This window comes from Malaya genurostris, chromosome 1, assembly GCF_030247185.1.
Source record: "Malaya genurostris strain Urasoe2022 chromosome 1, Malgen_1.1, whole genome shotgun sequence".
NCBI lineage: Eukaryota > Metazoa > Arthropoda > Insecta > Diptera > Culicidae > Malaya > Malaya genurostris.
The window spans coordinates 78,351,901-78,365,214 of record NC_080570.1 but is presented as its reverse complement, the minus strand read 5'-3'; the positions used below and the strand labels follow the sequence as shown (position 1 = coordinate 78,365,214).

General features: G+C 35.5%; 1 protein-coding gene across 1 annotated transcript in view; it reads left to right on the top strand.

Moving 5' to 3' along the window:
• LOC131440541 (protein FAM50 homolog) overlaps positions 1–13,314 on the top strand; it is a 347,038-nt gene that overhangs the window by 154,047 nt on the left and 179,677 nt on the right. The gene's annotated exons all lie outside the window — the stretch shown is intronic.

The window sequence follows — 13,314 nt, the reverse complement described above, 5'->3', positions numbered from 1 at the left end:
TTACGTTTCGTCTTAGACTCATCAGTGCGTAGCAGTTTATGTTGAACTGCTACCTCCGACCTGACGGTTCAACATAAACCGCTAGGCAGACGTAAAGTTAATGCTATTTGCAAAACACTTCTTTGATATTACACTTAAGTGTAATATCAAAACCGACGTCCCGAACGAAACAAGTTTCGGCTTGCTAGCCGTACAGATTTTGGTAAGTTTGAGAGGTAATAAGCTTTTACCCCCTAATTTATGCTAGGTGCATATAACCAATTTCACTCGATTTTACGTTTCGTCTTAGACTCATCAGTGCGTAGCAGTTTATGTTGAACTGCTACCTCCGACCTGACGGTTCAACATAAACCTGATGAGTCTAAGACGAAACGTAAAATCGAGTGAAATTGGTTATATGCACCTAGCATAAATTAGGGGGTAAAAGCTCTTTACCTCTCAAACTTACCAAAATCTGTACGGCTAGCAAGCCGAAACTTGTTTCGTTCGGGACGTCGGTTTTGATATTACACTTAGGTGTAATATCAAAGAAGTGTTTTGCAAATAGCATTAACTTTACGTCTGCCTAGCGGTTTATGTTGAACCGTCAGGTCGGAGGTAGCAGTTCAACATAAGCTGCTACGCACTGATGAGTCTAAGACGAAACGTAAAATCGAGTGAAATTGGTTATATGCACCTAGCATAAATTAGGGGGTAAAAGTTCTTTACCTCTCAAACTTACCAAAATCTGTACGGCTAGCAAGCCGAAACTTGTTTCGTTCGGGACGTCGGTTTTGATATTACACTTAGGTGTAATATCAAAGAAGTGTTTTGCAAATAGCATTAACTTTACGTCTGCCTAGCGGTTTATGTTGAACCGTCAGGTCGGAGGTAGCAGTTCAACATAAACTGCTACGCACTGATGAGTCTAAGACGAAACGTAAAATCGAGTGAAATTGGTTATATGCACCTAGCATAAATTAGGGGGTAAAAGCTCTTTACCTCTCAAACTTACCAAATGAATAGATGATTACCGATCTCTCGGCTGTAAAATATAAGTGTGTGGGTATTTGCGACACACTCACACTAGCATTGACCACACATTCATTGAAAATAACCACACCAACACATTCACACGTGGATTGAACAATACTATAAGAAATAAGATCAGCAACTTATGATAAAATTTTCAACAGTGTGAGATAATCATTAAAAACATAAAAAAATTATTTATCAAACTTTGGGAAACAACGACTCTCACACGGACGACGGTTTTGAGGTAGTCGGGCACACATCAATCACGGTGCTCAACTGTACGTGTATAAAGGGTTAACAATTGCAAGCAATCGATCATTTCTTGTATTTTGGACGGAACTGGACATCTTAATGAGGACCTTCCAAAACCAATAGCAATATCAGACGACACGACCAGGCACTCCAAAGAAAAATCAGAACAAAAAGTGTTCGTGCGTGATTTACCGCCAGTGACCCCTCGATAATCATAAAAATAATCTTCTTGAGCAACACTGTTTAAGTTGCTACGAATCAGTTACCAAGGATCGCTATGATAAAAAAAAAACAAACCATTTGAGAAAATTGTGAAACTGTTTTATAAATTTAAATTCTGTTACAACGGTCTTTTTCGATTTGTGCCGACCACAATGAGTGTATAATAACCAAATCTGTCACTAGAAGTAGTGCAGCGACAGGAAGGTGTCATACTATATCATCCACAGCTACTTATTAGCTCTATCTGTAGTGTAGTCATCAAACTTCATTGGAAAGAAACCTGTTTTCATGGGTGGCTTTCGATGTGCACTTAAAAACCTATAATTTCGATCAGATCTAATATCCTAAAAATTTTATTTCCGTGCTTTTCAAGTGTCTTTCAAATTCATCAAAGTATACACACACTTTACGCAGACCTCAAATCATTGAGAGTAGAAGCACAGACTAACAGACAGGACACTCAAATTAGATTCCTTAACCATATAAACGGTCATTTCGAATATTCCTTTGGTTGGGACAGTACTCGCATATGTCATGATGGCGCCACGTTACCCTATCAAATACATCCTGTCTGTCATCTAGACTGTGTTTATTTTTTTCATTTACCAACCGAGTTGCCATTCATACAGAATTACCTGTAATGTATTGATTTGTATACCTCCATGCGAATTTCATGCAGGATACAGATTAATTACATATTGCCAAAACTATATACAGAATTGTGCCTACTTCTCATCCTACAACGCAGTACAAAATCGAACCCGTTTTGTTACAATATTTACTTGCTTCTGGTCTTAATTTCGGATGAAAATTACCAACACAATCAAAAATAGTCTAGATGAACAACGTTGAGTAAAATAAATGTTAACTTTCCAACATCGCTAAAATAGTTAAATATCTTATCAACGTATACTCCAATAATTTATTGTGACGATTCATTATCAAATATTTTGATGAAACCAGGCAACCCTGTAAGCAGCTGATCGGTGTTGACAAACGATGGGAAACCAACTAGTAAAAAACCTTTTACGTAACACAAGGGGTGTACCGATAGTAAATAGTTCGCGCAGTACAATATAGGTGGAACTAGTGCATCACGAAAAATGATTTTTATAACAATTCACTCATACTGTCATGTCTGTTAGTCTGTGGTAGAAGTAGAGTAGTTTCCAGGAGGGTTGAACTATTTCGAAAAAGTGGCGAATTGAAATGGTCAGGGTGGCAAGTGACCGGGAAAATCGGGAAAACCGGGAAAAAGTCGGGAATCTCGATTCATTGGGAAAAACAGGGAAAAAGTCGGGAATTTTAGTGCAAATCCGGGAAAAATTTACTAGCCCTAATCGTAGTACATCATGATTTTCCTGATTAAACAAATGAAAAGTTGGAGGCAATACTTCATTTTGTGTTTAAGTGAGAAGTTCAGTAAAACTTTTGAAACATCGTATTGTCCCACACAGGTTTTATGGTACACAATCGATTGGAGATGGAACCAACATCTCATGTTTCGTTCAACAATTGTAAGGGTTTGACAGCAATTTTTAATGGATCAGAAAGCATTTCTTAGTTGTTATCAACAACAGCACATCGAACGGATGCTTTTGCTGGATTTGTATTGAAGTTCAGAATAAGTTTGCATAATATGATTGCAAAACAAATATCAGGTAACATGTTTAATAAAATTATGAAAAATTCTTAGGAGCCTTCATGTTTTTGAGTGGGCTGATGATTGTCCTAATTTCATCATAATTTGTCTCAGTAATGTCATCTTGAGATAATCCTTGTGTTGTAATCTTGGTATTGATTTCAATATGATTCACAAAATTTAAAAAGCTGTCGACACTTTAACCTTGTCCACCGTTTGCAATGAGTATTTGATTTCCTTCTTTGAGAGCTGAAATTGGTTTCTGAGAGTTTGTGAAAAACCTTAGAAAGGTTTAGAAGATGGTTTGATTTGTTCAGTGAATGTTTACTGTTAATTTATATTAAACATCATTACCTATGGATTTTCACAAGAACGCGGGTGTTGATGTCGACGAAGAATCAAACTTAGGTCATCTCAGTCACTAGAGGCATAGATTGTTGTTGTTTTTCCAGAGCGACAAGAGTCCATTTTAAGAATTTTAGAATGATTTGTTCTGTTTCGCCAAAATTCAATTTTGAAAGAATATCGTATATGTTGTTAGATGAAATCGGGAGGAGAATTGTTTCTTGTTCATTTTTAACCTTAGGTATACTTTTTTAGACTATACTAGGTTAATATAGTATTGGAACACATTAGAGATGGGAAATCCTTTCACGAACAGTTTAACAAGTTATTTTTCCTCGAAGAGTGAGTGAATTTGAGTTCTTTATTCAAGAATGATTGTTCTCTATATAGAAATGAAAAAAAAATCGAATTCTTAGAGGATGTATACAAGTTAGTTGCGTTTTTCGGAATGTTTTCTGATTTGAGGAATCTGGTAGAAGTTACACACATGACCTTTGATAGCGCATAGAAAGAGAATGATTGTTCGTAGAAATACATGCCAAAAGCACTCACTATTTTTGAATCTGTAATCTGTAGCTCTCATATTATTTGCGAAGAAACATACAAAGTTTCAGAAGAACGAAACCAAAAAGGTTAAAAAAGGGATAAAATTATTGATATATAAAAAAAGAACAACGAAAGAACGGTTCAATAGATTTAATTATTTCGGTAGAACTATTAAGTTTTGAGCGATTCTTTGTAATGAACGGTTTTGCCCATCTCTAGAATACACTCCTAGTTCGAACCCTAAGTGTCTTAAAAACTACTGATTTTACAGAAAGCCTTAACAAGACTTATTTAGTGGTTGTCTTACAAAAGACTGAATAGTTCGAATAATAACAATTTCTATTTTAATTATAAGGCTTTAAATTTAATTCTTAATTATTTGGCTTTCAAATGACTGATGGTATTTCTGGCTACCAAGAAAACACTAACAATAATCGAATTTGGGGTAAAAGCTGCACTAAAGAGAATTATTGAAGAGAGCATGAAGTCTGAATAAAATGTTTTGAAGATATATCACTTTTATCATATCCGCTGGCCAGCTATGTTTCTTGTTCTAATCATACAGTTACCTCGAATTAATTTGAAATAGTCAAAAAGATTGAATAACATTAGTAACAAAGTAACAGACGAACTAAAGATGGAATACAATGAGCTGTTGGTTCTAAAGATGAATATTTGGACAAATTGTGGATGAGGTTTTTAAACGTCGTTCCAAGGATTATTTAAATCTTAAATCTCCTATTAAGCAAATACTCATACTTAAACAAAAACGTTTTGAAAGTCTTGTGGCTCAGCGTTTCGTTGATAATGCTATATTGAATGCTGGGAGCGTAATTAACAAAACAGCACTCAAAATCATATAATCGATACAAGGAGGCTCTTGAACCGAAGAAACAGTTTCTAATCAAGATTAGAGCTTATATTTCACTCTGCAGATCTCCACCTGTTTACCCTTTTCACAACCGGAAGTCGGATCCGGATGAAATTCATTTAGGATCACGAGAAAATCGGTTCAGCCATCTCTGAGAATTCGATTTGATCGCTCAAAAACGTTACATACATACATACATACATGCACAATTTCTGATCTTTACGAACTGATTCGAATGGTATATGACACTCAGCCCTCTGGTCCTTGGTTGCAAAATCGGTTTTCGCAGTGATTGCATAACTTATCTATATGAGAGAACTAAGAACGACTTCTTCCCATTGCTATGTGCACTTGGCATAATGAATATTTCCTATTTCTAAATCGAGATACCCAAAAAATACTTTATTTCTCAACTCTCGATGTTCTTTTGGATATGGGATTTCTAGAAATATTCAAAAATATACTGAACATAGGCGATTTGAGCCTGTTCTAAAAACCGGGAATTTTTTATCTCGCGCACCGGGAAAACCGGGAAAAAAACGGGAAATTGAAATCGTCAATTCACTTGCCACCCTGAATGGTTTTATTTTAGAAAGTCATTAGAAGAAAAAAACAAATATGTTTTCGATACTAAATTCTGATAATCGGACTAATAAAAAGATTCGAACCGATAGATTGAATGACTGCAAAACATAACACCATTTAAAAACTCATTTACATAGCAGATAGCCATTATATATATCTAAGTATGGTTACTTTAAACTATTTAACAAACATCGATGAATACTGAATTGTCTGAAAGTCACCTTTAATATGTTCGAGCACCAACAATCTTTAACGAAGACCTCTATCCGATTAAACTATTCGATAATTCCCCTCGAGGCAGTTTGTTTTGTTTACAATTCCCAAATCTTTAATATGCAGTAACCTAGAGTGACTATAATCAGAGTGGCGACAGCTGTTCGTTTAGAATGACAGCTCCCAGTTCCAAACGAGCAAACAACCTGTCAATTCAATGTAAAGCTAATGGAATGTTTTGAATTGTTGCCAAAATTACGGATAAGATGTCGTCACTCTGGTTATAGGCACTCTACAGTAACCAAGGTTATGGTAACTGTTCTTTAAAATAAATAATCTATCAACTTTTATTGCCAGTTTCAATAGTTTTCCAGGCGATTTCGTTGTGCTATTACCAGTTACTGAAGGGTAGTTAATTTTGCATACAGTTTCGATAGCCGAGTGGCAGGTCGTGTCGTCGTTCAAACGCTCCATTCGTGCTCTCATTCACCTCTAGGAAGTCTTGGCGAGCAGTCAAGCAACAATAGCAGGGAACTGAATTTTGGATTAAATTTCAGAGCTGAATTCGCAACCTGGATTTTGAACTCAATTTCAGGTTCCACCTAAATTCTGATCTCAATTTCAGGTTCAGAATTTAGTTTCAGATTACAGGTTCAGAATTAAAAAGGCGGGTGGATATTGTCAGAGATATAACTGGCGGACGTGAACACGAAAAAAACTGACACACTTGCCTCACACTTCCAAATATCAGTTAGTTAATCGATTGTATAAATTGTGCAAACTTTCCCCTTCACTACTAGAATTTGAAACGATTCACCTACACTAAAGAACGGATTAGTTACATCAAACATTCTAACATGCAATTAAATATTACGAACTAATTTGTATAGATTTTTATTTCAAAAACTGCAGACATACACGTTAAAAAAACTATTTTTTCATTATCATACAAACAATTTTCTCTAATTCAATACAAATATAATGAGCAATAAAATATCTTATACCACTTGCACTCTGAAGTCAACAAAACGCATTCAAACTAGTGCACACAAAATCAAATGCTAATTAGAATCTATAAGACTATAAACTCTCACTAAGGCTGTAAACCATTTCGCGGTTAATTTTAACTTTTGGTTTAAATCTGACACTCGAGTGGTTAATTTGATGTTGTCAAAAATAACCCTACTCGAGAGCATGGTTATTTTTGACAGATCGATAGTTATTTTCCAACACTGAAAAAAATCTCGCAATGAAAATTCTAATACTAATTCTTTAGTTGAAATTATTTCCAGGGAAAATAAACCCAAATAACTTTCCGGCCGTCTAATTTTGAAATGGGCCACAGTTTTAGTCAAATTTAACTACTCGACACCAAATAATCACTCAAGTGTCAGATTTTAACCAAAAGTTAAAATCAACCGTGAAAGGTGATTCACAGCCTAAACTGATTATATTCACTTCCGATTTGCATATTTCAACAGATAAGTAATCCTAAGCACTAATGAGCCGAAATCGAAACAGAAAGAGATAGGAACAAAATATGTGCTTTTTGCACAAACCAGCGACGACTACTATCCAACGGGGCTCCAACTCCTCATATTAAAAATGGCTCAACAATGGATCTCTGTCTGCCGGGTTTGTTTTTCGAAAAAAATGGCTATCGGTTCAACGGTCTGTTTCAAAATCGGCAAACGAAGGTCCCGTGTTGGCCTCCCGTTGAACGATTGATTGGACTTTCATTGGACCAATGATCCAACGTATTGCACCAATGAAGGGCCACCGCTGAACGTTTTTTTCTAGGAGGGTTTGAGAGTAACAGTGAACAATCATTACAATTTTGATTTTATCAACGAATATTGGTGTTCGGAGACCGATAAACGCGAAACTTCAATTATTTATTGAATTTTAAGAGAGAAAAGTAATATTACCAGAGATGCCAGGTAAAAATTTCAAGTATCTCCAAATAGGGTTGTAAAATCTGCAGTCAATAAGTATGTCTTGGCTAATCCCTAAATGACCAAACCTGCATCGGCCAGAAATAGTCGAAAACACGTTTTCGTTCGGCACATCAGAAAAGACATTACACTCCGTTGCAAATCAAAAAGTTCTGTAAGTAACAGAAACTTTACGTCTGCTTAGCGGTTCAAATTGAACTACCGAGATTAGCACTAAGCAGTTCAGTTTGAACTTCTCTGCACTGATGAGTCAAAGACGAAACGTAAAAATAATAAGTATGTCTTGTTGGCAGCAATTTCTCTATAAAGTATGATACGCTAAACTGACTTGGCGAACAAAAAAAAAAAAGGTCGCGACAATTTCAAAAGTCTGTAAATTTTGACGAAAGTCTGCGAAAAACTTGATTTTCAAAAGTCTGCACAACAGAAAAATGTCTGCAGTACTATGTGCAAAATCTGCAGACAATAGAGATTTTGGACCAGAATTTCTGATGCAAATATGATACAGGTAGAATTTTGGATCAGATACAAATGTTTGAAAAAATGACCTGGCAACTCTGGACTATGATGTTTTTCAAAGATGGGCGAGTCTTACAAAAGTAAACAAATCGAGTTTCTCTTTCCAATGAATAAATGCTTCAAAATCGTACGATTTTGCCTAGAAATTTCAATTGCATAAAATTTTGATTCTACAAGAATAAGAGTAAAACTGTCATTCCATTTGTTTTCGTAAGTTTCGTCCGTGGTGCAAGTCAATTGACAAGTTCACAAACAGGACGATACTTCAATTGCGAAAGGTGAAACTATTTCGTATTCGTCATTATAGATATATTCTGAATTTGTCATTACTGGAAATAGTAAGATATGCGATAAAATGACTCGCGGATTTGTCTTAATGGCAAATCCAGGCTATATCACCTAAACTGCGCAAGGGCGTGACTTCATTATTCACACAGGGAGCATAGAAGTAAACCAATCAGAATCGGACGAAACTGTTTTATATTGATTTATTCATTTGATACAGAAGAAAAGCGATAAAAGTTGCATACCTTTACCCACAATTTGTCAACTTATCAACAATTTATCTGAGGATATACGATAATTTTTGAATAGGAATGGAAACCAAATTCGAAACATTAGGGCATATTCAGTGTGGTTCTAGTTCTAGATGCATAAATTATGTCAGTTACAAAATTTAAATCTGAATTTTACAACCAGAAAAACTGGCAGCCCTTGCAGTGTTTTACTCGTGTTTCAAATATAGTGATTTTCCCCACTTGTACGCGGCGGGCAGATTTCCCCCCAGGCTATGTCTGCCAGCCATTTTTGCCGGAATTCTGCCAGAATTCCGGCAAAAGTCTGGCAACAATGCAACAACCGTTTCCGGCAGAGAATTTCGCCTAGCGGTTATTAACGGTTCTTTTCTGTCGGATTTTTGCCATACAAGATTGGCAGAACCGTTTTGAATCGGTTCTACATTTTAAGCGTCTTAGTTTTATTTTTACAATAAAAGATACATATGAAAAGCAATAATTTATTGCCCTTCATATATACTAATCATGGACAATGTTATCACAGACTAACAGACAGGACACTCAAATTAGATTCTTCAATCATTTTAACGGTCATTTCGAATATTCCTTTATTTGGGACAGTACTCACCTGTGTCATGATGGCGCCACGTTACCCTATCAAAAATATCCTTTCTGTCATCTAGACTGTGTTTATTTTTTTCATTTACCAACAGAGTTGCCATTCATACAGAATTACCTGTAATGTATTGATTTGTCTACGTCCACGTGAATTTCATGCAGGATACAGATTTAATACATATTGCCAAAACTATATACATAATTGTGCTACTTCTCATCCTCCAACGCAATACAAAATCGAACCCGTTTTGTTACAATATTTACTTGCTTCTGGTCTACCGCCACTTAATTTCGGATGAAAATTACCAACACAATAAAAAATAATCTAGATGAGCAACGTTGAGAAAAATAAATGGTTACCTTCCAACATCGCTGAAAAAGTTAAGTATATTATTAACGTAATCCAATAATTTATTGTGATGATTCATTTTCAAATATTATGATGAAATCAGGCATCCCTGCAAGCAGCTGATCGGTGTTGACAAACGAGGGGAAACCAACTAGTAAAAAAATTTCACATAACACAAGGGGTGTACCGATAGTAAATAGTTCGCGCAGTACAATATAGGTGGAACTAGTGAATCACGAAAAATTATTTTGATAAGAATTTACTCATACTGTCATGTCTGTTAGTCTGTGATGTTATTGCCAATAACATTGCTTTCTCACTATCAAACATACCCATATTTCAGTCTCATTTACCTCGTCTCAAGATTCGTTTTTTGTACATACATGCGGGATTGACGAATATCAAATGAAGTCGAATAAAAAAAAGAAAAAAGAAAGAGGAGGGAAATAAACAAGAGACGTACGGCGAGATAATGACGCAATTTCGCCTGGACAATTTTGACAGCAGCCGGAATGCAGCCAGCCTTCTGACGGTTGCCAGAATTACTCACAAGCGAGTCACTGTCGGCTAGAAAAGATTGCGATGCGATAAGATAGCGACAAAATGCCGCAAAGATGGCGAAACTGTCATTCGCATCGATTCAACCCCTTCGAGACATTTTTTAAATTGATCGTTACAACAACTAATTTTTTATTTATTATTAAGAAAACTTCAATCATAATTAATTCATATTGATAATGCGTATGTGGCAGATTACGGCTACAACTTGCACGGATTTTTTAAGCGTGTGCTATTTATTTGACATAATGTACGATTCAGACGATCCGCCTCCTTCCGTCACCGTCACCGGAACGTCAGCTTCCGTCAAAATTAGTTTAATACTTTCTTTACCGGAACGTTCACACGCTCCGTCCGTCAAGACGTTCTGTGACGGTGACGTTACGTGTGTATGGTTCCATAAGAATGCATGTAATTAATGTTTACGGTGCCGGTGACGAAAATTGACTGTGACAAAAGAAGACGGATCGTCTGAATCGTGCATAATGATTATTTTGTGCTTAGTATGTTCCCTTTTCATTTATATTTTGTATCAATCGAGGCCTTGGTTTTCAAAACCTCGTGCTTTAATCGATTGTGCTATTTGTCTACTCTAAAAAGTTGGTCGTCTTTGACAGATATACATTTGTTGATGCTTTCGATGAATAATGAAATAACAATTGTCGCTAAGGAATTTTACCAGTTGAAAATGCAATTGGCCTCAATCCAACAGCCGATTAATTTTTCTTTTGGCTCTACTGCTAGTTTATTTCAATACAACAGGCAGCGAAGGGGTTAAAACAACTGTCCAATTTTCTGGCAGCGATGCCAGGTGAAATTTTAGGCGTCTGCGTATTAGAAATGGTCCTATGCGACCTCTATAGTTAGAAGTATGACGAAAAAACCAAACGAAAACCCTACAGTAATAGCAAAAGTCATTAAAATGGAAACGAAATTGCAAATTTACATACCAATCGGTAAACCTGGCATCAGTGGTTCTGACGCTCATTATTTCGCAATCCTGCGACGATTCCGTCGCATTCTATTAGGTTTTTTACCGTCACTGCTAATCTTAATCGGATGAACACATTTTGACAGTTCAGCAGTACTGTTTGTAAACAGAAATTTTTTTTGTTTGTTTATTGAAAAAATGGATCAGACCATTTATAGTCCACATCGCCTAAATAAAGTTTTAAAACATTTGTGCACTTGTGAATACGGTTCGTTTTTGATATTTATTAAATAAAAGTGACTAGTTGCAAAGTGTAAAGATGATTGTTTCAGATGTGCTCTTCCATTTTTGTTTAAGCTTGTTTGTAAACAGTACCGCTGAACTGTCAAGGATGAATACTGGTTCATTTGTGTCGTCACGATAAAAAACCTAATGTCCAGCTGAAAACCACTAACAAAAAATAGAACGGCATCGTTGACCAGTTTTAAATTTGACAGAAGAGCTGGTAGAATAAATAAAACTAGAACGGCTTGCTGGGGATACGTTTGTTCCAGTTTCTGCTCTATTATAGATCTTCCATATAGTATCTTCCATTAGTTGCTAAATTTGCTTTTAATCGATGTTTTTCTCCATTTGCTGTCAATGTTACATTCGCTCTTTTTAGAAAAACAGCTGATTTAGTGTATTCCGGTAGCGTTGCAGGTCATTTTTCCAAAAATCTGTACGGGGCAAAATTCTTTCCGTAACATATCTGTATCTAAATCTCTGCTACATAAGTACATGGAAAATATTATTGGAACTCAGTTAAGTGATCTTTTTTTTTTAATGATTAGTGAATTACGGGATTTTAGGAGAACATATCTGAATTGTGGTATACAAGGATATCAGATATTTTCATAGGAAATCTGTGTTACCCGGAATGAAAAATCTGCATTTATCTGTTTTCACTTATAGTGAAATTTTACAATGAAAATTTGTTATTCCAAAAATTTATAGTTTTATCACAGACTAACAGACATGACAGTATGATTGAATTGTTATAAAAATTATTTTTCGTGATGCACTACTTCCACCTATATTGTACTGCGCGAACTATTTACTATCGGTACACCCCTTGTGTTACGTAAAAGGTTTTTTACTAGTTGGTTTCCCATCGTTTGTCAACACCGATCAGTTGCTTACAGGGTTGCCTGGTTTCATCAAAATATTTGATAATGAATCGTCACAATAAATTATTGGAGTATACGTTGATAAGATATTTAACTATTTTAGCGATGTTGGAAAGTAAACATTTATTTTACTCAACGTTGTTCATCTAGACTATTTTTGATTGTGTTGGTAATTTTCATCCGAAATTAAGACCAGAAGCAAGTAAATATTGTAACAAAACGGGTTCGATTTTGTACTGCGTTGTAGGATGAGAAGTAGGCACAATTCTGTATATAGTTTTGGCAATATGTAATTAATCTGTATCCTGCATGAAATTCGCATGGAGGTATACAAATCAATACATTACAGGTAATTCTGTATGAATGGCAACTCGGTTGGTAAATGAAAAAAATAAACACAGTCTAGATGACAGACAGGATGTATTTGATAGGGTAACGTGGCGCCATCATGACATATGCGAGTACTGTCCCAACCAAAGGAATATTCGAAATGACCGTTTATATGGTTAAAGAATCTAATTTGAGTGTCCTGTCTGTTAGTCTGTGGTTTTATAATAAGAACTTTAATAAGCGCTCAATATTTATATCACGAGGACGAAATTAAATGTTTTCAAATTTTTATCAACAATCGGAATTAACAAAACATAATTTCAATTTCATATACTTTCAAAATGTTGACTTGGTAAGTTGATGTGGGATCTCAGCGATCAACTTAAACTACCAACACCATTTGAAGATTTGTAGATCAATTTGTGATTTGTCCATTGATTACAAAAATCTTATCTCATCACTACTACCTAAGAGAGCTCGGACGAAAAAAAAATTTTATTCTTTCCTTTTTTTGACAAATCTGTATGAATCTGTATTGAATTTAGGAAATCTGTACTAAATCTGTATTCTGTATGAAATCTGTATGCGCATGTAAAAATCTGTATAATACAGATAAATCTGTATAAATGGCATCCCTGGTGGTATAGAAGCCAAAAACTGAGAAATCGATATACCTGGCA